At 54.1% G+C, this 27,596-nt stretch overlaps 11 non-coding genes and 1 pseudogene across 11 annotated transcripts; 6 read left to right on the forward strand and 6 right to left on the reverse strand.

Annotated features, from left to right (window-relative positions):
- The first annotated feature begins 6,951 nt into the window (after positions 1-6,951).
- Trnag-gcc (transfer RNA glycine (anticodon GCC)) lies at positions 6,952-7,022 on the forward strand. Its single transcript has one exon. It is a non-coding gene; the product is annotated as a tRNA-Gly (tRNA).
- A 910-nt stretch (positions 7,023-7,932) lies between these two features.
- Trnae-cuc (transfer RNA glutamic acid (anticodon CUC)) lies at positions 7,933-8,004 on the reverse strand. Its single transcript has one exon. It is a non-coding gene; the product is annotated as a tRNA-Glu (tRNA).
- Positions 8,005-8,423: 419 nt separating this feature from the next.
- On the reverse strand, positions 8,424-8,495 carry Trnag-ucc (transfer RNA glycine (anticodon UCC)). Its single transcript has one exon. It is a non-coding gene; the product is annotated as a tRNA-Gly (tRNA).
- Positions 8,496-9,065: 570 nt separating this feature from the next.
- Positions 9,066-9,137, reverse strand: Trnad-guc (transfer RNA aspartic acid (anticodon GUC)). The gene has a single exon. It is a non-coding gene; the product is annotated as a tRNA-Asp (tRNA).
- A 529-nt stretch (positions 9,138-9,666) lies between these two features.
- Positions 9,667-9,749, forward strand: Trnal-cag (transfer RNA leucine (anticodon CAG)). Its single transcript has one exon. It is a non-coding gene; the product is annotated as a tRNA-Leu (tRNA).
- A 6,689-nt stretch (positions 9,750-16,438) lies between these two features.
- On the reverse strand, positions 16,439-16,509 carry Trnag-gcc (transfer RNA glycine (anticodon GCC)). The gene has a single exon. It is a non-coding gene; the product is annotated as a tRNA-Gly (tRNA).
- A 1,420-nt stretch (positions 16,510-17,929) lies between these two features.
- Positions 17,930-18,001, forward strand: Trnad-guc (transfer RNA aspartic acid (anticodon GUC)). The gene has a single exon. It is a non-coding gene; the product is annotated as a tRNA-Asp (tRNA).
- A 534-nt stretch (positions 18,002-18,535) lies between these two features.
- Positions 18,536-18,607, forward strand: Trnag-ucc (transfer RNA glycine (anticodon UCC)). The gene has a single exon. It is a non-coding gene; the product is annotated as a tRNA-Gly (tRNA).
- A 413-nt stretch (positions 18,608-19,020) lies between these two features.
- On the forward strand, positions 19,021-19,092 carry Trnae-cuc (transfer RNA glutamic acid (anticodon CUC)). Its single transcript has one exon. It is a non-coding gene; the product is annotated as a tRNA-Glu (tRNA).
- Positions 19,093-22,205: 3,113 nt separating this feature from the next.
- Positions 22,206-23,072, forward strand: LOC127190678 (protein tyrosine phosphatase type IVA 2-like; annotated as a pseudogene).
- A 3,392-nt stretch (positions 23,073-26,464) lies between these two features.
- On the reverse strand, positions 26,465-26,535 carry Trnag-gcc (transfer RNA glycine (anticodon GCC)). The gene has a single exon. It is a non-coding gene; the product is annotated as a tRNA-Gly (tRNA).
- An 808-nt stretch (positions 26,536-27,343) lies between these two features.
- On the reverse strand, positions 27,344-27,426 carry Trnal-cag (transfer RNA leucine (anticodon CAG)). Its single transcript has one exon. It is a non-coding gene; the product is annotated as a tRNA-Leu (tRNA).
- Between the last annotated feature and the right edge of the window lie 170 nt (positions 27,427-27,596).

The raw sequence follows: 27,596 nt of genomic DNA on the forward strand, positions 1-27,596 counted from the left end.
ATCAATGGTTCCTTGGAGAAGGTGAAGAGCTCGCAGAGAGCCATGAGAAACATCTCAGGAGCCACTCCTTTGTTTATCTTATTGTGGCAACAGTTTCACATTGCATACTTTATCCAACTTCATCACAGTCTATTATTTGAACATGTGTATTGTGTGCATGTCTTTATATCTGAATAAAGTGTTCTTAAAACACACAGAATGGGGCTGGGGAAATAGCACAGTCTGTGAGTGCTTGTCTTACAACCATAAGGACCTGAGTTTGACCTCCAGTATCCACATTAAACAAACAAACAAACACCTGGTATGGTGGCGCACACTTGTAATCCCACTGCTGGGAGGTGGAGACAGGAAGTTACTGGGCAGCCAGCCCAGCTTAATTGGTAAGACCCAGGTCCTGGGGAGAGACAGCTAGGTAGACAGTTTCTGAGGAATGACAGCCTCGGTTGACATCAGGCTTGCATAGCACCTGCTAATACATGAGCACATACGCCCTCCATATACCCCCAGATAGAAAAGAATGCATAAGGAGAATCACAAACTGAAAAGCATTCATAGCACCTACAATTGAGAAATGACTCATATTTAAAAAAGCTATAGATTCCTGAGCTGATGAAATGGCTCAGAGGGTAAGGGAGCTTGTAGCCAAGCCAGACACCCTGAGTTCAACCCACAGGATGTGGCAGAAGGAGAGAAGCAACTGCTACAAGTTTTCCACATGTGCTGTGGTCCTTGCATACACAAACATGCACGAACAAACACTCATGCACACCCACAAACACCAACACCCCCACACACGACACGCACACAGGCCCTCTAGAATCAGACCCCGGAATCAGCCATACCTCCACATTCCTACCCTAGAGTGCCTTCCACACACAGCCTGGCTCTTTCCCTAGGGACACTTGCCTCTCTGTGTCCAGGCCTGAAGCACGTGATTCACCTAGGACCTTGTCCCTCCTATGCCAACACGGGAAAGTCAGTGTGCGGACGAGGGTGCCTTCTTTCCCCCAGCCTCCTCTGCATCACCACAACACAACTTCTCTAGACCCTTGATAGCTTCCAGCTCCTGACTGGAGCCAGGGGCGTGTGGATCCCCAGCAGGGCGGCGGTTCCTACCGGTCTCATCTGTGATGTAGTGATGCGAACCCTGACCTCTCATGTCCCTGTATCTGGCTTGCTCATCCCAAGCCATCACACGGTGGAACATCCGCTGTGACTTTGGGCCTTCGGGACATTACTCTGGGTCCTCCTCCACTGTGAGGGGAATGGTACGGTGGGGACATGTTGGGAGCCGAGAGACCCTGGCTGAGCTGAGAGACCCTGTTTGCGTTGAACTCCAGCTGACCCTTTCCAGCCAGCCTATACAGAAAGAACTTATCAAACATTTTGCCTGGCAACGGACAAACCGCAAACATCGTGCTTGGCCCCAGGAGAGGAAACTTGGCCCTGAGAAAAGGAACACTCAGTGTACCGTGGCTTTGTAGCCTTTCACAGGAGTCACGGTACATGAACATCTGACGTGCTGTGGTCTCTGGGAAAAGACCGCGGGACCACCTGTCTCCTCCCCCCGGGCCCCATACATTGTCCCAGGGGTTCCTACCCCGGAAGATTCTGTGCTTTCCCACTGCTCTCCCTCCTTCCCCCGCCCTTCCTGAAGCACACTTTAAAAATCATACACCTGCTTTCAGTAAATGACTCTTGATAAGACATACTTTCTTGAGTCGTGTCTTCTCTCTCGCCCATTCTTCATTCACAGGCCGCGAACCCCCCCTTCGAGACCCCGAATAACTGAACCCGCGGGATGGGGACAGGAACAGGAGGAGGAGACAGACAGACAGACAACAAACAGAAGCGGACGCAGGCGAGGCGCTGGCCAGAGAAATTCGAGTATGCACAATTTAATCCATGGTTCTCCTACCCTCACTTGCAGGTTCTGGCACTGACCTTGGCAGTCTGAGAGCTGGCATGGTTCTGGCTATTATGCTGCGCGGGTCTCCTCACCGCCCAGGCCAGAGTGAAGAGCCAGGCTGCTGACCCTCTCTAGCGAGCTCACTCTGCAGACAGACTCTGTCCCCACACCTTCTCCAGCCTCCCAGTAGCTGCAACCTGTGTCCCGACCTCTGATCTTTGCACTGACTGCCTTGGATGCCTTCCCACGAAGGAAAGCCTTCACCCATCAGTCACCGAGACACACCACCTGCTGCTGGAGAAAGGCCCTTGCTCACCACAGGCAACTGGCTGGCCTCTTCCCCTGTCAGTCTCTGAGGGGCCTGCTCTCTGTCTTGGACAAAGGTGAGTGGGAGTGGTGGGGACCCCCGCAGCTTTGCCCAGGTGCCCAACAGGGTGGCTTCTACCCTTGACTTCAGGCTGCAGTCACAGCTCAAACTGGAGAGCTGACCAAGACCAGCAGAGACAGGATGTCGCTGCTGCGGGGATGAGGTCCCCCTAACAGCTGCTGAGGCTGTTGTTTCTGGCAGCAGTGAAGGAGGAGGAAGTGGTGGTGGTGTGTGTGGTTCTATTATTTCTGATGCTGGTTCTGCTGTTGCTCCTGCTTTTACTGGTCCTGCTGTTGGTGATGCTGGTGTTGTTGCTGATGATGTAAGGTGGCAGAGGGATGACAGGCAGTGGAAATGAACAACAGCGGAAGCAGCCCAATCTCAGGCAGCAGGCTGCTGGGACCATCTCCTGGGGCTCCCACCCATTTCTGAGTAGGGACCAGGAACAAGGCTTTGTTGGGGTTGCTCTTGTGATCAAACACGGTGACCCAAAGCAACTTGGGGTGAGAATGGTTTATTTCTCATTACAGTTCATAAGTGCCATACTTGTAGGTGGGGACATGGGAAAGGGAGGTCATATGTGGTGTGGAAGGTGTAGGTTTTGTGGGATCTGGGTGTGGGGTTGTTCACCTGATGGTTGAAGGGCGGGGTGGGACCCAGAGTCAGCAACTGCTGCAGAGGCTGTGGGTGAGGGTTGCTTGCTGGCCTGCTCAGCCTGCTCTCTTATCCAACTCAGAACCACCTGCCTACGGATTGGCACCGACCACTCACCCCGACCCTCCTCACTTGGCTATAGGCCCACCTCATGGAGGAATCTCCTCAATTCAGATTCCCTCTTCTCAGGTGTGTCTAGGTTTATATCAACATGACCACTGTCCACCTGGCTCACAAACAGGTCCCTTACTGAGCCAGAACCTTCTCTTTCTTGCTCATCCCCAAGAGCTCAATATCACCATTTAAAACAGAGAGAACTTTTTATCCCACAGCCTATAACAGTGCAAACCTTCAAGGTCAGTCTCTGAAAACACCCAGAGACCCTGTCAAAGCCTGTTGTTCCCTGGCTGTCTTGTGGGCCCCACTTCCCCAACACTGTCTAACTGGACTTTGGCAACTTCTGTGGCTTCTTCTTTCTTCCACCCCTTTCCTCTTCGTCTCTATCAACTCCCTACCACCAGATTGGAGTGAAAAACAGCTAGAGTTGAAAGGAGGAGGCATTTTTGTTAGACTACTTCCTGCTGATCAGGGGCTGCCAGGTCCCTGGGGCAAGTTTGATCTTCATCATCAGGAAAACCAACTCGGCCTCTTGCTCCTTGTCCTCCTCCTGCTGCTGCTTTCAGTCCTCATGGTACAACTAATACTACAGCCACTGCTCAGCTACTTCTACAGCTACAGCTACAGCTACAGCTACAGCTACAGCCACTGCTACAGCTACAGCTACAGCTACTGCTACAGCCACTGCTCAGCTACTTCTACAGCTACAGCTACTGCTACAGCTACAGCTACAGCTACAGCTACAGCCACTGCTACAGCTACAGCCACTGCTACAGCTACAGCTACAGATACAGATACAGATACAGCTACTGCTACAGCCACTGCTACAGCTACTGCTACAGATACAGATACAGATACAGCCACTGCTACAGCTACTGATACTGATACCACTGCTACTTAGTCTTCCTCTTCCTCTTCTTTTTCTTCTTATTCTGTTTCTTTTCAATCTTCTTTTTGTCCTTCTGCTGCTGCTTTTATTTCTCCTTCTTCTCATTACTTTTATTTCCTCATCATCTTCCATTTATTTTTCTTCTTCCTGTCCATATTCTTCTACTCCTTCTTTTTTCTTTTTCTTGTGCTTCTTTTAAATCTTCTTGTCTTTTTTCATCTTCTTTTTCTCCTTCCTCATCTGTTTCTCCTTCTCTTATTCCTTCATCATCTTCTATCTCTTTTTCTTCTTCCTATCCCTCTCCTTCTTCTATTTATTCTTCTTCTTACACTTGCAGTTCATCTAAACCTTCTTCTGCTGCTTCTTCTTCATTTTCTCCTTCCTATTCCTCTTTAAATCTCCCTCAACTCCTCCTCCTCCTCCTTCTCCTCCTCCTCTTCCTATACAGGACTACTTACCAAGCTGCAGTCAACTGCAACAAACAGCAACCAAATGGCCCCAACAACTTCCATCAGGTCTCAAGGAACTGAACCTCCCTGGAACAGCCGCACTATCGCATATTAATTAATTGTTACAAAAAGGCGTTTCTTCTCCTCCTCCTTCTTCCCCTTTCTCTCCCCCCTCCTCCTCCCCTCCCCCTCCTCCTCTTCTTCTTCGTGCATGGAGGAGGACAGTGAGGTACAAGGAGTTCCTCATACCAAAACACCCAATCTACTCTGTGTGTTACATAAAGCAAGAACTTGAGGCCCCTTTGAGGCATTATTTGCAGAAATTACTCAATAATCCAAGAAATTCCAGTGGTGCCAGGACCATCTTGTGACCAAAACCCATGCAATGGCTGTAACCTTCCTTCAGAAGACCAACTCTCTAGATGACAGAAAACAGTCTGTCTGGATTTTCTGCAAGGAATTCTTCAAAGGACTTCTAGACAACAACTCTTCATTCTGATGTCTACCCTAAATGCAGTGAAAACCAACTCCTTCACTGGAACGTATATCTATCCCAGATATCATGTTTCTAGTGGGGTTCCAGTACACAGGACCACCTGGGCAGGGGTGACACGCCCTGGCCACAACTCCCCATGCCGGAACCTCATCCCTTCCTGCCGTGGGCTGCCCGACAGCCATCCCTAATCCGACCACATCATTGCCTGCGGGCGCATCCTATGGAGACATTTTTCTCAAGTCAGAGTCCTTCTTTGCAGAGACATCAAGTTTTTAAAACTGATCTAGGACAGAGCTGAACCTGCATCCTTGCAGTTGGCATGCAGTGTCCCCTGCTTGGACACCTGCTAGCCTAGGCTTGCCCAGGGTCTGTTTCCCAAGGTCTTCTCTCCCCACAGGACTGACCCGGGGTCACCTTGAGGACTGACCCTTCCTGGATGCGGGTTCCTACTGGTACCTCCCGGTGCTTCGGACTGGGAGGGGTTCAGGAACAGAAGTGGGGTGGAGTCTGGTGAGAGTAAGGCACAGTCTGGGGGCTCTCAGGATCTGCTAGCATCTCCCACTGTGCCTCTGGCTGAGGTGGAGATCAACCCTGTGCCCCAACTAACTGGCATGGTCAGGGCCGATGGGCCCTGGCTGGGGGCACAACCGGTGGTGAGAGGTTCTACTCCAATTTCCCCACTCACACTCACGCCAGCGTTCCCCCTCTCCCAAACCCAAGGATCCTCGAGAAACAACCGCCCAGTTTGGCCTCAGCTCGCCCAAGCCTCTCTGGGGCCTTGCAGGGAAATCATGCCAACTTCCTGGGGACTGAACTGTCGGGCTCCCCCAAAATGACTGTGGTAACCACAGCCTGGGCTTTCTCCTCAGCCAGGGACATCTGCCCCGCACTAACATTTCCCCAGAGGTGTCCCTTAAGCTCCACACCCCACTCTGTCACAATCTACGACCCACACCGCCAACACCACCGGCACCAGCATCCTCTGGAGTTCTTCAGACATATACGTACGTTCATACATACATACATACATACATACATACATACATACGTGTGGGTGTGTGCGTGCGCGAGGGCGCGTGCATATTAAGTGAAAATAATGGCTCCAGTTGTTTGAAGCAGACGTTTGGTTGTGAATGGTCTGGGTAAGCTGCCAGGGCGCATGGGATGCAGGTGAGGTAAGAGACGCAGGTGAGGCAAGTGAAGTAAGTTAGGCAGAGGGTGCGTTCCAGCCCTAAGAGCAGGTGATGCGACGGTGAAGTCAGGTGGAGAGGATGTGGGCTCCATCAATGGATGAATGTGTGTGATCCCAGAAGCGTACTTGAGAGCGCTGTGTGTGTGGTCTGTGCAATGAGGGTAAAGGATGAAAGAAGGTGTGTACGGGCAGGCAGGGCAGAGAGAGTGGCCATGAGTGAAGTAAAAAGAACGGTTTGTGTGCAGAGAGGGAGGATACTGTTGCAAATGGAGAGCTAAGAAGTTGAGGTGTGAAAAAAGAGGGAAAGATGGGCAAGGTGCAGAGAAGAAGAATAGACAAGCTTCCCTGACCGGGAATCGAACCCGGGCCGCGGGAGTAAGAGCACTGACTTCTAACCACTAAATTACCAGGGAAGAACAACATGCCTGTCTCCTGGAGACACAGTGTGCCAGCCATACCACTCGCACGCGGGACTGCCAGCTTGCTTGGTAGGTAGATAGACCGCTAGGCATAAAGGGCTGGCGATCACAGTCGAGCTTGGCACCTGTACCTAGCCCTACCCTGCCAGCTGCCCTGTTCTCTCTGGGCGACCACTCGGACATCCGTCCCCACCTCCCGCTTCGCACAGGCCTGCACACAGGAACACAAACGTGAGAGGGCGCAGGCTCGGCAGTGGCGTTGGAGGTGACGGTGTCGTCCGCGGGGGGAGGATGAGGGGCAGCCTAGGCATCCGGGAAAGCCGGGTAATCGCGCAGAACGTCAGTTGGGAGCCGGACTCTCCAGGGCCTAGGGACTGTGAGGGACAGAGCGGCTAGCCCATCCTAGGGCTGTCGGGGCGCACAGGCTGTATGAAGGTCAGGTGATAGGTTAAGAGTCCAGCATGGGTGGTTCAGTGGTAGAATTCTCGCCTGCCACGCGGGAGGCCCGGGTTCGATTCCCGGCCCATGCAGAGGCCAGTCCCTTTTGGTCCTCAGGAGCCCAGGCTGTACCGTACAGCTTCTGCCTGCTCCTCAGGGGAACCAACCAAGACCCATGCCACTGCAGAGCTCTGCAACAGTTACACACTCCAATCTCTTTGCACTCCACTCCAAAGCACTGGACACTATCTATGGCCAGCACCAGCACCCGGCACCAGCCACACCTCCACATTCCTACCCTAGAGTGCCTTCCACGCACAGCCTGCCTCTCTCCCTAGGGACACTTGCCTCTCTGTGTCCAGGCCTGAAGCACGTGATTCACCCAGGACCTTGTCCCTCCTATGCCAACACAGGAAAGTCAGTGTGCGGACGAGGGTGCCTTCTTTCCCCCAGCCTCCTTTGCATCACCACAACTCAATTTGTCTAGACCATTGATAGCTTCCCATCTCCTGAATATGTATGTTTGTGTGTGTGTGTGTGTAAAGTAATCGCTTCAAATGTTTGAAACAGAGGTTTGGTTGTGAAGAGTCCAGGTAAGCTGCCAGGAAGCCTGGGATCCAGGTGAGGTAAGAGACGCAGGTGAGGTGAGTAGAGCATGTTAAACAGAGGGTGCGTTCCAGCCCCAAGAGCAGGCGATGAGGAGATGGAGTCAGGTGGAGAGGCTGTGGGCTCCATCAGTGGCTGAGTGTAAGTGATCCCGGAAGCGTGCTTGAGAGCGCTGTGTGTGGTGAGTGTGTGTGGTCTGTGCAGTGTGGGTAAAGGCTGAAGGCAGGTGTGGAAAGAGGCAGAGTTGTTGTGTGCGGGCAGGCAGGGCAGAGCAGGTGGCTGTGAGTGGTGAAGTAGGTAGGAAAAGGATGATTTGTGTGCAGAGAGGGAGGCTGTTGTTGCAAATGGAGAGGAAGGAGGAGGTACAAGTGTGAAGGAGGAAGAAAGAGAGAAAGATTCCCTGACCGGGAATCGAACCCGGGCCGCGGCGGTGAGAGCGCCGAATCCTAACCACTAGACCACCAGGGATAATCACCTTCAACCTACCGGATGACCCCTCCAGAAGCCAGTTCGGTAGACACACACACTGTGCCACCACGATAGCCGGCCCGCTGGACTGCCTGCTTGCTTGTTAGGTAGATGGACCGCCCGTATTAAGCGGCTGGCGCTCACGGTCGCGCGTGGCGCGAGCGCCTGACCCTGCCCTGCCAGATGCCCTGTGTCCTCTGGGTGACCACTTGGACCAGTTTGGGCGCCTGGCCTTGCCAAGGCGTCTTCTCCTACTGCTAGCGACCACAAATTAAAAAGGCCTCAGGCCCTCTAGGCTCTGTCACGCAGTCTCTGGACGAAATGAGAAGCGTCGCCAGGTAGGGGCCCCTCTCTTGCACTTCCCTCTACGCCCCCTATGCGTGGGAACCTTGGCAAATCTTGGCAAAACGAAGCCACATTGCGTTGGCCGGGAATCGAACCCGGGTCAACTGCTTGGAAGGCAGCTATGCTCACCACTATACCACCAACGCCAACAGCCGAGAAGGCACCCACACGACATGTGGGAATGCCACCAGTGAGCGGCCTGAGGTTCCCCACGGGGGTTCCACCACCCTGTCCCCGCCGCCAACACCTGCGCGCTCTTCAGAGTTGTCCCGCGAGCGCATCTCGCACGCACACGCCTGTCGTCTGGGGCGCTCTCGCCTCCTGGCAGATGCAGCCAGGCACGCCCGGCCAGGCCAGACTGGGCCACCAGAGCCCAGGGATCGGGGCGCGCCCCGGACCGATTCGGGCAGGTCACCAAACAGACCTGCCAGGCAGGCACACCCGTGCTCAGGCCCTGCGAGTCGCACGCAGCCCGTTGTGACCCTCGCCGCCTCGTCCGGGAAAAGGAGGGGTGGAGGACGTAGGGAGCGAGGCCCCTTCGCAGGCATCGGAGCACCGGACTCAGTGCCAGGGGAGGAGCTCCAGGGCCCTTGGAAATTGCAGCGGCACGAGCCCCGCGGCTGTGCCGGAGGACACGGGTCTTGGCTTGGGTCTCCGATGGGACCAAGCGGTAGCGCTTCCCTGGGCCGCCCATCTGTCTAAAAATAATAGTATGTCTCCCCGTCGGGGAATCGAACCCCGGTCTCCCGCGTGACAGGCGGGGATACTCACCACTATACTAACGAGGATGACGACGGCTCTGCTGCTGGGACCCCGGCCCTCCTTGACGACCTGCAAGCCCGCCATCTGCCCACTGATCGATCAACCGCTCACCGCTACAATGAACCCAGAAGTCTCCCGGATCGTCAGTCTAGCGGAACACCCCTCCCTCCAGGAGCCCGGGCCCGCAGCCCTGTGTGACCACATCGCTCAGCCGCAGGCCCAGCAACGCAGGCCGAGAGTAGAAGAGAAGGGCTCAGAGCGGTGAAAAGTGGCTGCGGGCCTCGCCTATGGCACCAGAAGCCGCTACCCCCACACACCTGGGCGGCCACGCGTGCGGTGGAGTCCGTGCAGGAATCAGGATCGGGACCTGGAGGGACTTTGGCGCCTAAAAGAGTAAAGATGTCGACGAGGTGGACACTGGACGAGGCGGAGCAGGCTTGGGTTTAGCGGGCGAGGCCCGCAGCTTGCACATCCAGACCCGCAGGAGCCGACGGGCCCACGAGCCCACGAGCCTGGGCGCTCGCTACGCACACGGCTGGGCGCGGGAGACTCGCTGTCAGGATGGCCGAGCGGTCTAAGGCGCTGCGTTCAGGTCGCAGTCTCCCCTGGAGGCGTGGGTTCGAATCCCACTCCTGACAAGTTCACCTTTTGGACATCCCCACCACAACTTCACCCCAGCCCCAGAGACCGCATGCATCTCCCGCTTCCTTCCACAACTACCCTGCGCAGCGCCGTCACTCCCCTCGCCCTCCAACCTTCCGGGACAGCCCTGTGCCTGCAGGAGAGTCCTTCCTAGGAACAGTCACCAACTTCTTTCCGCCGGGGAGCTCGTGGGTCTGGGGACGGGGTAGGACTGACTGTGTGGTGGAGGTGGTGGTCGCGTTGCTTCGCGTGGGGAAAGGTGGAGAGAGTAAGAGATCGGTCCTGAGCAAGCCGGCTGCCCAGCCAGCCAGGTGCCAGCGCCTTGTGCGAACAGAGAACCCGCAGGCGCTGTCTGAGGCCCCCGAGCTTGGATCTACCACCCTCAAGGCCTCCTCAAAGGTACCCCCGGTTCCCGCCCAAGAAGCCCCCTCTCCTCTTGCTCTTCTGCCGCCCCCACCTACATACCCCCGCCCACACCACCCCGCGTTCGCACAGGCGTGCCCACAGGAACACAAACATGGAAGGGCACTGACTAGAGGGAGGTGGCAGTGGCGTTGAAGGTGGCAGCGTCGTCCGCAGAGTGCCAGGCACCAGGAGGATGAGGGGCAGTGTAGGCATCCGTGGGAAGCGGGTTAATCGCGCAGAAGGTCAGTTGGGAGCCAGGATCCCCCATGGCCCTGGCTCTCCCCTACGGAGTCCATGCAGACAGGGCCTAGGGACTGTGAGGGAAAGAGTAGCTAGCAGCTCCAGAAGCTGGCAGTGCGCACAGGCTTTACAAAGGTCAGGTGACAGGCTGAGAGTCCAGCATGGGTGGTTCAGTGGTAGAATTCTCGCCTGCCACGCGAGAGGTCCGGGTTCGGTTCCCGGCCACAGTTTTGTCTCTTTTAGTCCTTCAGGAGCCGATGCTGCACAGCACAACCAAGACCCAGAGCTCAGCAACAGCTTCACTCTCCAATCCTTTCTGCTCCACTTCAAACCACTGTCTATGGCCAGCACCAGCACCTAACACCAGCACCCTCTAGACCCCGACCCTGGTGCCAGACACACTTCCAGATTCCTACTCTAGAATACCTTCCACACATAGCCTGGCTCTCTCCCTAGGGACACTTGCCTCTCTTGCTCCAGTCCTGAAGCAGGGGTTTGCCGAGGCAACTTGTCTAGACCCTTGATAGTTTCCCAGCTCCTGACTGGAGCCAGGGGTGCGTGGATCCCCAACAAGGGCATAGATCCCCAGCACGGGGGCAATTTCTACTGGTCTCATCCCAAGCCATCACACAGTGGGACATCTGCTGTGACTTTTGGTCCTTCCGGACACTACTCAGGGGCCTCCTCAGGGGAAGGGTATGGTGGGGACAGGGGGAGGAGACAGACAGAAGACAGAGACAGACAGATAGACAGACAGACAGACAACAACAAACATAAACCGAAGTGGACACAGGAGATGAGCTGGCCAGAGAGGATCAAGTATGCGCAGTTTAATTGACGGTCTTCCTGCCCTCACTGGCAGGTCCTGGCACGGACCTTGGCAGTCTGAGAGCTGGCATGGTTCTGGCTATTATGCTGCGCAGGTCTCCTCACCGCCCGGGCCAGAGTGAAGAGCCAGGCTGCTGACCCTCTCTAGCGAGCTCACTCTGCAGACAGACTCTGTCCCCACACCTTCTCCAGCCTCCCAGCAGCCGCAACTTGTGTCCCGACCACTGATCTTTGCGCTGACTGCCTTGGGATGCCTTCCCACAAAGGAAAGCCTTCACCCATCAGTCACCGAGACACACCACCTGCCGCTGGAGAAAGGCCCTTGCTCACCGCAAGCAACTGGCTGGCCCCTTCCCTTGTCAGTCTCTGAGGGGCCTACTCTCTGTCTTGGACAAAGGTGAGTGGGAGAGGTGGGGACCACCGCAGCTTTGCTGTAAGGAGAGCCCATGTGCCCAACAGTGTGGCTTCTACCCTTGACTTTTCTCTCTCCCTCATGTAGTGATAAAGGGTGGAATTGCGGGAGATAAAGGATGGGAAAGAGAAAAGCTCACTGAATCTAGCTATAGTAGTACTCTATTTTTTTTTTTTCTGTGTGAATGAGTGTTTGCTGCACATCTGAGCACCATGTGAATACAGTGTCTGCAAAACTCCTGAAGAGGAAAGTAGAACTCCTGCTCTGGAGATGCAGCAGGTTGTGAGCTGCCATCTCGGTTCTGGGAACCAAACCTGAGTCCTCTGCAAGTTGTAGCTGGCTTGGCCTGGAGTTTCCTGGTGAGTGAGAGGTGGGCTTGAACGCCTCCTGATCCTCCTGCCTCTTCCTCCAGAGCACAGAGGGCAGGCCGGTACCACCACACCTGTTTGCTGGTCATGGTTGTTGATAGTAGTCTAATTGTTGGTGGGGTGTGTGTGTGCCATGCGCACTTGTGGAGGTCAGGGGGCAACTCTGTGCGGGAGTCTTCTCACTGAGAACCTCTGTCATCCTCTCCTGCCCAGCTATTGGCTGTCAGATCATTACTGAGCCAATCCAAAGGTGAGGGAGGAAGAGTGCTTATGAAATATGAAGCAGTGATGAGCCATAAGAAGAACAAGACCAACGACCAGACAGTCCTCAGCTCTCTTCCGGTTCATCCATCAATAACTGACTATACAGAGCCACTGTTCACACAGTGTATAAAAGATTAGCCCCACATCTCTGCCTCCTCTCAGTGCTGGGATTAAAGGCGTGCACCACCACTGCCCAGATTTTTTTTTTTTTAACCTTAAAAATCAGTAAATAATAAGTAAATAATGTAAGCAATACACAAGTCTCAAGAAGTCCCTGAATCTTACAGTATTTACAAGGCCCACTATTCCCACGCTTATAGAAGCAATAAGAACTACTGTGGACAGGAGTCTCTGCAGCCTATCTGCCTTCCTATTAAGTCTTTGCAGACGTTCCAGGGAATGCAGCTTTCATAAGTCACCAGTCAGATAGGGGTGGGATTTGCTGCCTTTGAGTCATCCGTGCCTGTAAGTAACCCCTCACCTGCACTTTTATGTCTCCTGGTGGGATCCAGCCTCCGGTGAGGTCAGGGCCTGAAGAAGGGTCGATGCAGAAGAGATGAGGGAGGAATGAGTCAAGCATGGGGGAATGGGAGGAGTCTGCAGCCTGACTGACTGGCAGTCGGAGTGCTTCTTTATTTATACAGAACTCAGGAGGCAGGGATGGATGCATGGTGTTCTCAAACACAGGTCAGATGATTTGTGTGCCCAGACACGTGTTTTAGCTTTCGCTTGGTCATAAGGTTAGCCATCATTGAAAAGCCGTGACAGAACAGAATTATCTTTTACAACCATTTTCCTCATCAACCCCTTACCCCAACTTTTTAATAATCTCGCAGTTTCAAGGGATGCTTCATCAAAAACATGAAAATCTGTTCTCAGGCTGGTAGCGCTTGGGGTTTCAAGGACACTAGACAGAGAGAAAATCTCCAAGCCAGCCTGGGAAGATTGTCATGTCCCAAACAGGGTATTATCAACTTTTAATAGTCAGGGTGCAAGTTGTCACTAGTCACCCCCCAAAAAATGTCCAGGCCAAAGCTGCTGCAGCTGTTATTCAGTTTCTGGCATGATACAATGTCTATATTTTATCTATCTGTAGAATGTATTTACATGTGTAATCTTAGTTTTCTTTTGTTCTTTAGTCATACGACACCATGGTGGCCCTGTACGAGCTCACTTTTCTAGAAAAGGGAGGTCTTAAAACTTTATTATTTTTTTTAATTTATCCACACCACTCTTGGTCCATCATTATAAGGAAGAGGCTTTTAATTTGATCTGCTGCCAACTCTTCTAGCCTACCAAATTTAGTCACCTACTAAAGTTTACTGTTTTGGTGATCTTGTTCCTGAGTAAGGAACATGCAGGGGCAGATGTGCCAAGAGTATCTTTGAGTCAGAGCCTCATAAGGAGGTCTGTGGCATAATTATTTGAATCCCACCTCCATGGCATAAGGAAGACCTTAAAGTCAGGACAGATAAGGACATCTCCCTGAAAGCAGGAGGAATAGTATAATCATGACAGTTCCTGGAGAAGCTTACAAGTATTCCTGGGAGAGGGTGTAAATGATTCATAAGCGATTTCCCATCATCCAGTATCTCCAAGTTGTACAAATAATAAAAGCCCCCAAGCATGCACCACATGGAGATCAAGGCCAAAATGTGGGAGACTGCACCACAGCTATTCATCACTCAGCTCACTCTGCTGAGCTTTGTCCAACTGCTGTGCTGGCTTTATGACTTTCAGTGTCCCCATCAGATAAGGCTGTGCCAGTCTGCCATACAAGTGGTTGTACCCAACATCACAATCTTAAATATTTTTATTTTTAATTATATATGTGTGTCTGAGCAGGTAAGTGCAGGTGACAGCAAACGCCAGGAGCACCGGATCCCCTGAAGTGGGAGTTATAAATGGATGCTGTAAATGTAACTCGGGTCCTCTGGATGAGCACTGTGTGCTCTTAACTGCTGCGCTTTCTCACCAGTACCCCTTAGCCAGGCATGTTGGTGAATACCTTTAATCTCTGCACTCTGGGAGGGAGACCACTACAGGCCAGCCTGTTCCACAAAGCGAATCCAGAACACCCAAAGCTACATAAAGAAACCCTGTCTCCAAAAACCAAAACAAGGGGGGAAAAAGGATATTTACCAGCACAGTACTGTAAATTATTATTATTATTATTATTATTATTATTATTACTATTACTATTAGTTTTTGACAAGGTTTCTCTGTGTGGCCTTGGATGTCCTAGAATTACTCTGTAGACCAGGCTGGCCCAAATGCACAGCAATCTGCCTGCTTCTGTTCCCTGAGAACTGGGATGACAGGCGTGTGCCACAGCAATCAGCAACAATACCATTTTTAATCTTTATTTTTCAATTTTTGGGACAGGGTTACTCTGTATAGCTCTGACCATCCTGGACCTCCACCTTGTAGACGAGACTGACCCTTGAACACTCAGAGATCTATAGGCCTCTGCTTCCTGAGTGCTGGAATTAAAGATGTGCACCACATTCCCTCAGTTTCTTCTTCTTCCTCCTCTTCTTCTAAAAATGAAAGAATTGATTAAAGTGTTAAGAGCTTTGTGGACTGCATTGAAACCTCCTGTAATTTTTCTTTAAATATTCCCTTAGCTGCCTAAGACCTTCGGACACTCATTTGACCAGACAGTGCTGGACATTCAGAGACGCTGCCTACCCTCTGTAAACAGATTTTGTGACACGTCAGTCTGTTAAAGACCTTACAGATTTACTGAATCCCTGGGACAACAACACAGCACAGTAAGGACAAGTGTAAGAGTTAGACAAAGGCACTCTGAACAGGGGCCGCACCAGCTCCTGTGGCTGTAAGATGAAACTTCAGGTATGAGAGGCAGACGATCTCCCTGTGAGTTCCTGACCTATGATTACATAAAGCCTACACAGCAGGACCAATAGTGAGATCCCACTGCTATAAATAGCACCTGAAAAAATCAAAATGAGACTTAACTAAACAATCTCATTGCTGGCGAGATGAAGACACACTGTGGCCAAGAAGAGAATTGTCACCAACAGGTCTCACTGAAAATAGATTCAGCAAACAGGAACATACACATGCTTGGAAGGACGGGCCTGCCTGTGCCTTGGAGACATGACTGGAGTGAATGTAGCCAACACCTTTCCTGTCAGGCTTAAGGCACACTCCAGAAAAGGAACCAGCTAAGGAGACCATAAGGTAGGACAAAACCCAGTGCAGGAGAGGTGACAACCACAGTGGAGAAAAACAGTGGAAATGTTTGACCAAATGCACTTCATTTAACTATCAAACTGCCAGGACGAGGCAGGAAGACAGCACAGGTGAGGCAAAGACCCAAACACAACACAACAACAAGCCAGGGGCTGGTTTCTGTCTAGACAAAAAGATATTTATGGCAGAAAGTGGAAGGAGAGGACCATGGGAAGGGAGCTCGGGGGCGCCCAGGAGCTTGAAAGGGTTGAGGAGAAACGTGAAGGAGCACCTGGCCGGTGACACTGAGGACAAATACCATTGCCGGGACATTGAATCTATGAGTGAATTCAGAGATTAGGCCCAGTCTCACAGTTACAAGGAGTACAAAGCCAGCCTGAAGCTCTTCAGAGGAGAGAAGAAGGGACCCAGGATCCAGGCAACAAAAGAGAGTGCATAAGCGTTGCCTTGACGACAGCTGTGAAGACTGGCAGCTATGACAGCTGGCTGTGCCCATTGGACTAAGCCATTACCAGATCCAAAAACATTGGATTTGAAGAACGCAGGACTCAGAAACAAATCCACACTCCAACTCCATGGGCTGGAACAGGGCAGGCTTCCTGAATAAGAGGGACAGGACTCTGTAAGGGCCTGAAATCAAAATTAAGAAGCATTTCTGGCCTCAGACAAAATATGTGCGTAGACAGACTCCAGACACCACGCTAAGGGAACTCTACAGTGGAAGTCCAGAGGGGAAGCCAAAGTTCTCAGGGGCGGTGGGTGAGTGAAGGGATTAGGGAGGATGGGGGGGGGGGGTGTATGACAAGAAATTTGGAGTGGAGTATACAAAGATTGTGTAGCTGTTGCAGAGCCCTGCAGTGGCTTGGGTCTTGGTTGGGTACCCTTGAGGAGAAGCCAGGAGCTGTGCTGTACAGCCTGGGCTCCTGATGACCCAAAAGGGACTGGCCTCTGCATGGGCCGGGAATCGAACCCGGGCCTCCCGCGTGGCAGGCGAGAATTCTACCACTGAACCACCCATGCTGGATCCCCAGGTAGTCACCTGACCTTCCTACAGCCTGTGCGCCCCGACAGCCCCAGGACTGGCTAGCCGTTCTATCCCTCACAGTCCCTAGGCTCTGGAGAGTCCAGGCTCCCAACTGACGTTCTGCGCGACTGCCAGGCTTCCCCGGATGCCTAGGCTGCTCCTCATTCTCCTGGTGCCCGGCACTCCGCGGACGACACCGCCGGCTCCAACGCCACTGCCACCTCCCTGGAGCCTGCGCCCTCGAGTCTGTGTTCCTGTGTGCACGCCTGTGCAAAGCCGGGGTGGTGGGGTGGTGGGGGTGGTGGAGTGGGGGTCTGTACGTCGGGGCGGCAGAAGAGCCAGAGAAGGGGGGGGGGTTCTAGGACGGGCACCGCAGAGGACCTTTGAGGAGGCCTTGGGGGTGGTAGTTACAAGCTCAGGCGGACCCCAGACAGCGTTTCCTTCGTCAGCGCCTGCGGCTTCTCTGTTCGCACAAGGCGCTGGCACCTGGCTGGCTGGCTGGGCTGGGCTGCCGGCTTGCTCAGGACCGGCCGCTTACTCTCTCCACCTTCCCCCACGCGAAGCAACGCGACCGCCACCACCACACGCTCCCCTCTTCGCTCAGTCCTACCCCGTCCCCAGACCCACGAGGTCCCCGGCGGAAAGAAGTTGGTGACTGTTCCTAGGAAGGACTCTCCTGCAGGCACAGGGCTGTCCCGGAAGGTTGGAGGGCGAGGGGAGTGGCGGCGCTGCGCGGGGAAGTTGTGGAAGGAAGCGGGAGATGCATGCGGTCTCTGGGGCTGGTGTGCGGTTGTAGTGGGGATGTCCAAAAGGTGAGCTTGTCAGGAGAGGGACTCGTACCCACGCCTCCAGGGGAGACCGCGATCTGGACGCAGCGCCTTAGACCCGTCGGCCATCCTGACGGCGGATCTTGGGGCGAGACCGCTCGTCTGGCTGACAGCCGGCGCCCAGCAGTGCGCGGAGCAAGACGGGGCGCCCAGGCTCGTGCGCCAGTGGGTTAGTGGGCTCCTGCTGGTCTGGGTGCGCAAGCTGTGGGCCTCGCCGCCGAACCCAACCTGCTCCCGGTGTCCACCTCGTCTACTCTTTACTCTCCTAGGCGCCAAAGTTTTTCCAGGTCCCGATCCGTATCCCCGCACGGACCCCACCGCACGCGTGGCCGCCCAGGTGTGTGGGAGCAGCGGCTCCTGGTGCCATGGGCGAGGCTTGCAGCCACTTTCCTGCTCTCAGAGCACGGCTCTGGGCAGGGACTGAGCGACGCAATGGTCACACAGGGCTGCGGGCCCGGGTTTCTGGAGGGAGGGGTGTTATGCTGGATAGCCAAGCCAGGAGTTCTGGAAGTGGATCAATCAGCAGGCGGCTGGCAGGCATGCGGGTAGTCGGAGAAGGTCTGGCCTCCCGGTCACCGCTCCGACGTCGTCCTCGTTAGTATAGTGGTGAGTATCCCCGCCTGTCACGCGGGAGACCGGGGTTCGATTCCCCGACGGGGAGACGGTCTATCCTTTTTAGCCAGATGGGTGGCCCGGGGAAGCGCTACCGCTTGACCACACCCTAGACCCAGAACCAGATCCGTGTCCTCCGGCGCCTCGGCGGGGTTTCTGCCACTGTCAGGTCCCCATGCCTCGAGCTTCTTGCCTGGTACGCGGCCCGGGCCTCTGGTGCCTGCGAACGCGCCGCCCAACGCCCCCCACCCCTCCTTTTCCCCTAAGTGCCAGCGAGTGTCAGAACCGCTGCGTGCTACTCGCAGGGCCTGAGCACAGGTGTGCCTGACAGGCAGGTCTGTCCAAAGCCGTCCCGGTCGCGCCCGGTCCTTGTGGCAATGGTGGGCCGGCCCTGCCATGCCTGGCGCGCCTGGTTGCAGCAGCCAAGAAGCGCGAGAGCTCCAGAGGACAGGCGTGTGCGTGCGAGAGATAAGAGCTCGCAGAGGTTGGCGTCGGGCCGGGAAAGCGCTAGGCGATCCAGAACGCTCAGAACGCTCGCTGGTGGGATTCCCCGGCATCGTGTGGGTGACATTCCGTCGGTGTAGCGTTGGTGGTATAGTGGTGAGCATAGCTGCCTTCCAAGCAGTTGACCCGGGTTCGATTCCCGGCCAACGCAGCGTATTTACGTTTTGCCAAGTTCTACACTCCGAAGGGGCCCCCAGGGAAGAGCAAGAACGGGGCCCTGCCTCGAGGACGCCTCTCAGCTTGTCCCTAGTGTGTGCGACAGAGCCAAAGAAGCCTGAAATCTTTTGAATTTGTGCCGGACAGCGGAAGGAGAGAGGCAGGGGCTGAGCCAGAAGCCTAGACAGGTCCCAGCGATCGCCCAGAGGGCACATGGCAGCTGTCAGGGCAAGGCCAGGCGCCTGCATCAGGCGCGACCGCGACCGTGAGCTCCAGCCCCTTAACGCCGGGCTGTCCATCTACATGGCTGGCGAGCATACGCTCCAGCGGAAGGGCGGTCTGGCTGGCATGCTGTCTGTCTGTATGACTGGTTGCAGGAGGCTGGACCCTGCACTTACAGACTGACGCTCCCTGGTGGTCTAGTGGTTAGGATTCGGCGCTCTCACCGCCGCGGCCCGGGTTCGATTCCCGGTCAGGGAAGCCTCTCTTATTGTTTCCTTCCTCTCGCAACTTACCCTTCCTCCCCCCTCTCTTCTTCATTCATACCTCAACCTTCTAGATCTCCATTTGCAACAACAGTCTCCTCTCTACACACACACCATCCTTTTCCTACCAACCTCAACTCGCAGCCACCCTCTCTGCCCTGCCTGCCCGCACACAACAACTCTGCACCTTTCCACACCTGCCTTCCGCCTTTACCATCACCGCACAGACCACACGCAGAGCTCTCAAGCACGCTTCCCGGATCCCACACACTCGGTCACTGATGGAGCCCACAGCCTCTCCACCTGACTCCATCGCCTCATCGCCTGCTCTTGGGGCTGGAACGCACCCCTCTGCCTAACCCGCCCCACTTGCCTCATGTGCGTCTCTTATCTCACCTGCATCCCAGGCTCCCTGGCAGCTTACCTGGACCATTCACAACCGAAACTCTACTTCAAACAATTGGAGCGATTACTTTCACTTAAGACGCTCGGGCGCTCACGCACGCACGCACACAATATAAGTAAATATGTATGTATGTATGTGTGTATGTGTGTATGTATGTATGTGTGTATGTATGTATGTGTGTATGTATGTGTCTGAAGAACTCCAGGGGATGCTGGTGCTGGCGGTGTGGGTCGTAGACGGTGAGGGGGTAGGGTGTGGGCCTTAAGGGACACCTGTGGGGAGGTGTTAGTGTCAGGGAGATGTCCCCGGCTGAGCCCAAAGCCCAGGGTGTGGTTACTGCAGCCAGCCTGGCGGAGACGGGCAGTCCGGTCCCCAGGAAGGCGCCACGATTTCCCTGCCAGTCCCCAGAGAGACTTGGGCAAGCTGAGGCCAACCGGGTGGTTGTTTCTCAGGGATCCTTGGGTTCTGGAGAGGGGAGACGCTGGCGCGAGTGTGAGTCGGGAAATTGGAGAAGACCTTCTCGCCCAGAGGTTGCGCCCCCTGCCAGGGCCCATCTGCCACGACCTTCCTTGCCAGCCAGTCGGGACACAGAGTCCCATCCTGAGTGCTGACCAGTGAGTGGGTTGAGCTCCACCTCAATCAGAGGCACAGTCGGAGCTTCTAGCAGATCCTGAGAGTGCCCAGACTGTGCCTTACCTTCACCAGACCCCATCGCACCCCTGTCCCTAAAGGCCTCCAAGTCCAGAGCACCAGGAGGCACCAGTAGGAATCTGCATCCCGGAAGTGTCTGTCCTCCAGGCACCCCCAGGGGAAGCGCTGTGGGGAGAGAAGACCTTGGGAAACAGACACTGGGCAAGCCTAGGCTAGCAGGTGTCCAAGCAGGGAATGCTGCATGCCGACTGCAAGGATCCAGGTTTGGCTCTGTGCTAGCTGGGTTTTGACAACTTGACACCTCTGGGAAGGTGGACTCTGACGTGAGAAAATGTCTCCTTATGAGACACCCGCAATGCTATGGTCGGATTAGCGATTCCTGTGGGTCAACCTACTGGGAGTAGGGATGCCGTTTGGGTCGGGTGAGTTGTGGCCAGGGCATGCCACTTCTGCTCAGGTGGTCCTGTGTACTAGAACCCCACTAGAAACCTGAAATCTGGGGTAAACGTTCTAGTGAAGGAGTTGGTTTTCACTGTCTTTAGGGTAGACATCAGAATGAAGAGTTGTTGTCTAGAAGTCCTTTGAAGAAATCCTTGCAGAAAACCCAGACAGACTGTTTTCTGTCATCTAGAGAGTTGTTCTTCTGAAGGAGCGTTAGGGCCTTTGCATGAGTTTTGGTCACAAGACGGTCGTGGCACCACTGGAATGTCTTGCAATATTGAGTAAGTTCTGCAAATAGTACTTCACGGGGGCGTGATATTCTAGCTTTAAGTAACACATAGAGTAGTTTAGGTGCTTTGGTGTAAGGAACTTCTTTTACCTCTCCATCCTCCACTACCAAGAAGAAGAAAGAGAAGGAGAAAGAGGAAGAAGAAGAAGAGGAAGAAGAAGAAATGCTTTTTTTGTAACACTCAATTAATATGCAATAGTGCGGCTGTTCCAGGGAGGTTCAGTTCCTTGAGACCGATGGAACTTGTTAGGGCCATTTGGTTGCTATTGGCTGTGGTTTGGTAAGTAGTCCTGCATAGGAGGAGGAGGAGGAGGAGGAGGAGGAGGAGGAGGAGGAGGAGGAGGAGGAGGAGGAGGAGGAGGAGGAGGGGTTGAGGGGGATTTAAAGAGGAATAGAAAGGAGATAACAAACAAGCAGCAGAAGGTTTAGATGAACTGCAAGTAAAATAACAAAAATAGGGGGCGGCGGCGGGAGCTGGGTCCGGCTGCACGCGCAGCGGTGGTGGTGGCTGCGGCGCGATCAGCTAGGCTGTAACCGTCGTCCGTCCGGGAGCGGCTGTAGCGGCAGCGGCGGCCGGGCACGGCGCGAGGCGACGCCAGCAGGCAGCGGCGGTAGCGGGGGCAGCGGCGGCAGCGGGGGGGTGGGGAGGTGGGGGACGCAGCGGCAGCAGCAGTAGCGGCAGCAGCAGCAGCAAGACTGACTCGTGGACACGCGCCGCGGGCCGCCACCGCCGCCGGGCCGGGCCGGGCCGGGCCGGGTGTCGCGCGCCGAGGCTGGGGGGGAGTCGTCGCCGACGCCGACGCCGCTCCCGCCGCTCCCGCCGCAGCCGCCGCCGAGGTGACTGAGGAAAGAGGCGCCTCCTCGCTCCCGCATCCGCCGGCCTTCAATGCCCAGTCCTCAGCTCGCCAGCGTTTTTCGTTGGAATATACGTTGCACGTTTATGGCGATTCTGAGCGTGAGGGCAGACTTCTGCCAGGCTCAGCACAGCGTTTTCGCTGACAAGTGAGCTTGTGGGTTATATGTGCCATAATTAACATTGCCTTGAAGACTCTGGACACCGAAACTGGCCTGAGAAGTAGTAGGCTTTTTTTTTTTTTAATTGCAAGCATATTTTTTTAATGACTCAAGTAAAATTAAGCATCAAGTAAACAAAAGTGGAAAATAACCTACGCTTTTAACTTGTCTCACTAGTGCCTAAATGTAGTTTAAAGGCTGCTTAAGTTTGTGTGTAGTTGGAATTTTTTGGAAGCTGAAGGTATCCATCTGCAGACACTGAGGCTCAAGTTGAATTTGGATTCAATTGGATTCTTAATACTCTGTGTTGAAGAGAGAAGCTTCATAAGGAACAAACAAGTTGGATAGAGAAAATAGTGATCAATAATAGGCATTTTAGTGGTCTTTTTAATGTTTTCTGCTGCGAAAATTTCAAGATTTATTGATTTCCCTCTCCCCCCATTTCCCCACCACATTCACACATGCACGCTCACACTTTTTATTTGCCATAATGAATCGTCCAGCCCCTGTGGAGATCTCTTATGAGAACATGTGTTTTCTGATAACTCACAACCCCACCAACGCTACTCTCAACAAGGTCACAGAGGAACTTGAGAAGTACGGAGTGACAACTTTGGTTCGCGTTTGTGATGCTACACATGATAAAGCTCCTGTTGAAAAGAAGGGATCCGCGTTCTAGATTGGCCATTCGATGATGGAGCTCCGCCCCCTAATCAGAGAGTAGATGATTGGCTAAATCTGTTAAAAACCAAATTTCCTGAAGAGCCAGGTTGCTGTGTTGCAGTGCATTGTGTTGCAGGATTGGGAAGGGCTCCTGTGCTGGTTGCACTTGCACTGATTGAGTGCGGAATGAAGTACGAAGATGCTGTTCAGTTTATAAGACAAAACAGAAGGGGAGCATTCAATTCCAAACAGCTGCTCTAGTTGGAGAAATACCGACCTAAGATGCGATTACGCTTCAGAGATGGGCTCTGCTGTGTTCAGTAGAAGTAGAGGAAGGCTGGCTGGATCGTGGCATTAGAGGGAACTCTTTGGTACCTGGAAATGTGAATAGGAAATCTTACCTGTGTCATCAAAGTAGTGATGGATTCAGTACTCCTCAACTCCTAATGATTGAGAAGAAAGCAAACGATAAAGAAATCCCTCTATAACACGAATAAAATGTTTAAGAAAAGAAAAATAACAAAAATAAACAGAAGAAGGAGAGGGATGGAAAAAAAGAAAGAGAAGACGATGAAGGCTAAGAGAAGAGGAAAAAGAAACAGAAGCAGATCAAGAAGATTTAGAAGAACTAGAAGAAGAAGCAAATGAAGAAAAGGAGAAGAAGAAGAATATGAAGAGGAAGAAGAAAAACAAATGGAAGATGATGAAGAATAAAAGTAATGAGAAGAAGGAGAAATAAAAGCAGCAGCAGAAACACAAAAAGAAGATTGAAAAGAAACAGAAAAAGAAGAGGAAGACTAAGTAGTAGTGGTTGCAGTAACAGTAGCTGTGGCTGTAGCAGTGGCAGTGACGGGGCAGTAGCAGTACTAGTGGCAGTGGCAGTAACAGTAACAGTAGCTGTAGCAGTAGCTGTAGCAGTGGCTGTGGCTGTAGCTGTAGCTGTAGCTGTAGCTGTAGCAGTGGCTGTAGCTGTAGCTGTAGCTGTAGCAGTGGCTGTAGCTGTAGCTGTAGCTGTAGCAGTAGCTGTAGCTGTAGCTGTAGCTGTAGCAGTGGCTGTAGCTGTAGCTGTAGCTGTAGCAGTGGCTGTAGCTGTAGCAGTAGCTGTAGCTGTAGCTGTAGCAGTAGCTGTAGCTGTAGCTGTAGCTGTAGCAGTAGCTGTAGCTGTAGCTGTAGCTGTAGCTGTAGCAGTAGCTGTAGCTGTAGCAGTAGCTGTAGCTGTAGCTGTAGCTGTAGCTGTAGCTGTAGCAGTGGCTGTAGCTGTAGCTGTAGCAGTGGCTGTAGCTGTAGCAGTAGCTGTAGCTGTAGCTGTAGCTGTGGCTGTAGCTGTAGCTGTAGCTGTAGCTGTAGCAGTGGCTGTAGCTGTAGCTGTAGCAGTGGCTGTAGCTGTAGCTGTAGCAGTAGCTGTAGCAGTAGCTGTAGCTGTAGCTGTAGCAGTAGCTGTAGCTGTAGCAGTAGCTGTAGCTGTAGCTGTAGCAGTGGCTGTGGCTGTAGCTGTAGCAGTGGCTGTAGCTGTAGCTGTAGCTGTGGCTGTAGCTGTAGCTGTAGCTGTAGCTGTAGCAGTGGCTGTAGCTGTAGCTGTAGCAGTAGCTGTAGCTGTAGCTGTAGCTGTAGCTGTAGCTGTAGCTGTAGTATTAGTTGTACCATGAGGACTGAAAGCAGCAGCAGGAGGAGGACAAGGAGCAAGAGGCTGAGTTGGTTTTCCTGATGGTGAAGATCAAACTTGCCCCAGGGACCTGGCAGCCCCTGATCAGCAGGAAGTGTTCTAACAAAGACGCCTCCTTCTTTCATCTCTGCCTGTTTTTCACTCCAATCTGGGGGTACGGAGTTGAAAGAGGAGAAGAAGAAGGGGTGGAGAAGGGAGGAAGAAAGAAGAAGCCAGAGAAGTTGCAAAAGTCCAGTTAGACAGTGTTGGGGAAGTGGGACCCACAAGATAGCCAGGGAACAACAGGCTTTGACAGGGTCTCTGGGTGTTTTCAGAGACTGACCTTGAAGGTTTGCACTGTTATAGGCTGTGGGATAAAGTTCTCTCTGTTTTAAATGGTGGTATTGAGCTCTTGGGGATGAGCAAGAAAGAGAAGGTTCTGGCTCAGTAAGGGACCTGTTTGTGAGCCAGGTAGACAGTGGTCACCTTGATATGAACCTAGACACACCTGAGAATAGGGAATCTGAAGTGAGGCGATTCCTCCATGAGGTGGGCCTATAGCCAAGTCAGTAGGGTGGGGGTTGGGTGGGGGTGAGTGGTCGGTGCCAACCCGTGGGCAGATGGTTCTGAGTTGGATAAAAGAACAAGCTGAGCAGGCCAGCAAGCAGCCCTCACCCACAGCCTCTCCAGCAGGTCCTGCCTCTGGGACCAACCCGCCTTCCAACCATCAAGCCCACAACTCCACAATCCCAACCCCCTAACACCCATATCCTCCACCCCACATGTGACCATCCTTCCCCACCCACCAGTATGGCCCTTATGATCTGTAATGAGAAACAAACCATTCTCACCCCAAGTTGCTTTGGGTCGCCATGTTTGATGACAGGAGCGATCCCAACAAAGCCTTGTTCCTGGTCCCTATTCAGAAATGGGTGGGAGCCCCAGAAGATGAGCCCAGCAGCCTGCTGCCTGAGATTGGGCTGCTTCAGCTCCTGGGCATTTCCCACTGCCTGCCATCCCTCCACTGCCACCACCACCACCACCAACAACAACATCGCTGCCTCCTCCTCCTCCAATGCCACCAGAAGCAGCAGTAGCAGCAGCAGATCAGGAAGAGAAGGACCTCATCCCCCAAGCAGGGCCAGCCTGTCTTTTGTGCTCTTGGTCAGCTCTCCAGTTTGAGCTGTGACTGCAGCCTAAAGTCAAGGGTAGAAGCCACCCTGTTGGGCACCTGGGCAAAGCTGCGGTGGTCCCCACCTCTCCCACTCACCTTTGTCCAAGACAGAGAGCAGGCCCCTCAGAGACTGACAGGGGAAGAGGCCAGCCAGTTGCCTGTGGTGAGCAAGGGCCTTTCTCCAGCGGCAGGTGGTGTGTCTCGGTGACTGATGGGTGAAGGCTTTCCTTCGTGGGAAGGCATCCCAAGGCAGTCAGTGCAAAGATCAGAGGTCGGGACACAGGTTGCAGCTGTTGGGAGGCTGGAGAAGGTGTGGGGACAGAGTCTGTCTGCAGAGTGAGCTCGCTAGAGAGGGTCAGCAGCCTGGCTCTTCACTCTGGCTAGGGTGGTGAGGAGACCCCCGCAGCATAAAAGCAGCCTGAACCATGCCAGGTCTCAGACTGCCAAGGTCAGTGCCAGGACCTGCAAAGGAGGGCAGGAAGACCGTCAATTAAACTGCGCATACTTGATCCTCTCTGGCCAGCTCATGGCCTGTGTCCACTTCCGCTTATGTTTGTTGTCTGTCTGTCTGTCTGTCTCTGTCTTTTGTCTGTCTCCTCCCCCTGTCCCCACCATACCATTCCCCTGAGGAGGCCCCTGAGTAGTGTCCGGAAGGACCAAAAGTCACAGCAGATGTCCCACTGTGTGATGGCTTGGGATGAGACCAGTAGAAACTGCCCCCGTGTTGGGGATCTACACCCTTGTTGGGGATCCACGCACCCCTGCCTCCAGTCAGGAGCTGGGAAACTATCAAGGGTCTAGACAAGTTGCCTCGGCAAACCCCTGCTTCAGGACTGGAGCAAGAGAGGCAAGTGTCCCTAGGGAGAGAGCCAGGCTATGTGTGGAAGGTATTCTAGAGTAGGAATCTGGAAGTGTGTCTGGCACCAGGGTCGGGGTCTAGAGGGTGCTGGTGTTAGGTACTGGTGCTGGCCATAGACAGTGGTTTGAAGTGGAGCAGAAAGGATTGGAGAGTGAAGCTGTTGCTGAGCTCTGAGTCTTGGTTGTGCTGTGCAGCATGGGGTCTTGAAGACTAAAAGAGACAGAACTGTGCATGGGCCGGGAATCGAACCCGAACCTCCCGCGTGGCAGGCGAGAACTCTACCACTGAACCACCCATGCTGGACTCTCAGCCTGTCACCTGACCTTGGTACAGCCTGTGCGCACTGCCAACTTCTGGAGCTGCTAGCTACTCTTTCCCTCACAGTCCCTAGGCCCTGTCTGCATGGACTCCGTAGGGAAGCTCCAGGGCCATGGGGGGTCCTGGCTCCCAACTGATCTTCTGCGCGATTAAGCCGCTTCCCACGGATGCCTACGCTGCCCCTCATCCTCCTGGTGCCTGGCACTCCGCGGACGACACCGCCACCTCCAACGCCACTGCCACCTCCCTCTAGTCAGTGCTCTCCCAAGTTTGTGTTTCTGTGGGCACGCCTGTGAGAACGCGGGGTGGGGTGGGCGGGGGTATGTAGGTGGGGGCGGCAGAAGAGCAAGAGGAGAGGGGGCTTCTTGGGCGGGCACCGGGGGTACCTTTGAGGAGGCCTTGTGGGTGGTAGATCCAAGCTCGGGGGCCTCAGACAGCGCCTGCGGGTTCTCTGTTCGCACAAGGCGCTGGCACCTGGCTGGCTGGGCAGCCGGCTTGCTCAGGACCGATCTCTTACTCTCTCCACCTTTCCCCACGCGAAGCAACGCGACCACCACCTCCACCACACGCTCAGTCCTACCCCGTCCCCAGACCCACGAGGTCCCCAGCAGAAAGAAGTTGGTGACTGTTCCTAGGAAGGACTCTCCTGCAGGCACAGGGCTGTCCCGGAAGGTTGGAGGGCAAGGGGAGTGGCGGCGCTGCGCGGGGAAGTTGTGGAAGGAAGCGGGAGATGCATGCGGTCTCTGGGGCTGGGGTGAAGTTGTGGTGGGGATGTCCAAAAGGTGAGCTTGTCATGAGTGGGATTCGAACCCACGCCTCCAGGGGAGACTGCGACCTGAACGCAGCGCCTTAGACCGCTCGGCCATCCTGACGGCGAGTCTCCGTGTGAGACCCCTCGTCTGGCTGACTGCCCGCGCCCAGCAGTGTGCATAGCGCAGCGCCCAGGCTCGTGGGCTCGTGGGCCCGTCGGCTCCTGCGGGTCTGGATGTGCAAGCTGCGGGCCTCGCCCGCTAAACCCAAGCCTGCTCCGCCTCGTCCGGTG

Source organism: Acomys russatus, chromosome 6 (assembly GCF_903995435.1).
Source record: "Acomys russatus chromosome 6, mAcoRus1.1, whole genome shotgun sequence".
In the NCBI taxonomy this organism is placed as follows: Eukaryota; Metazoa; Chordata; class Mammalia; order Rodentia; family Muridae; genus Acomys; species Acomys russatus.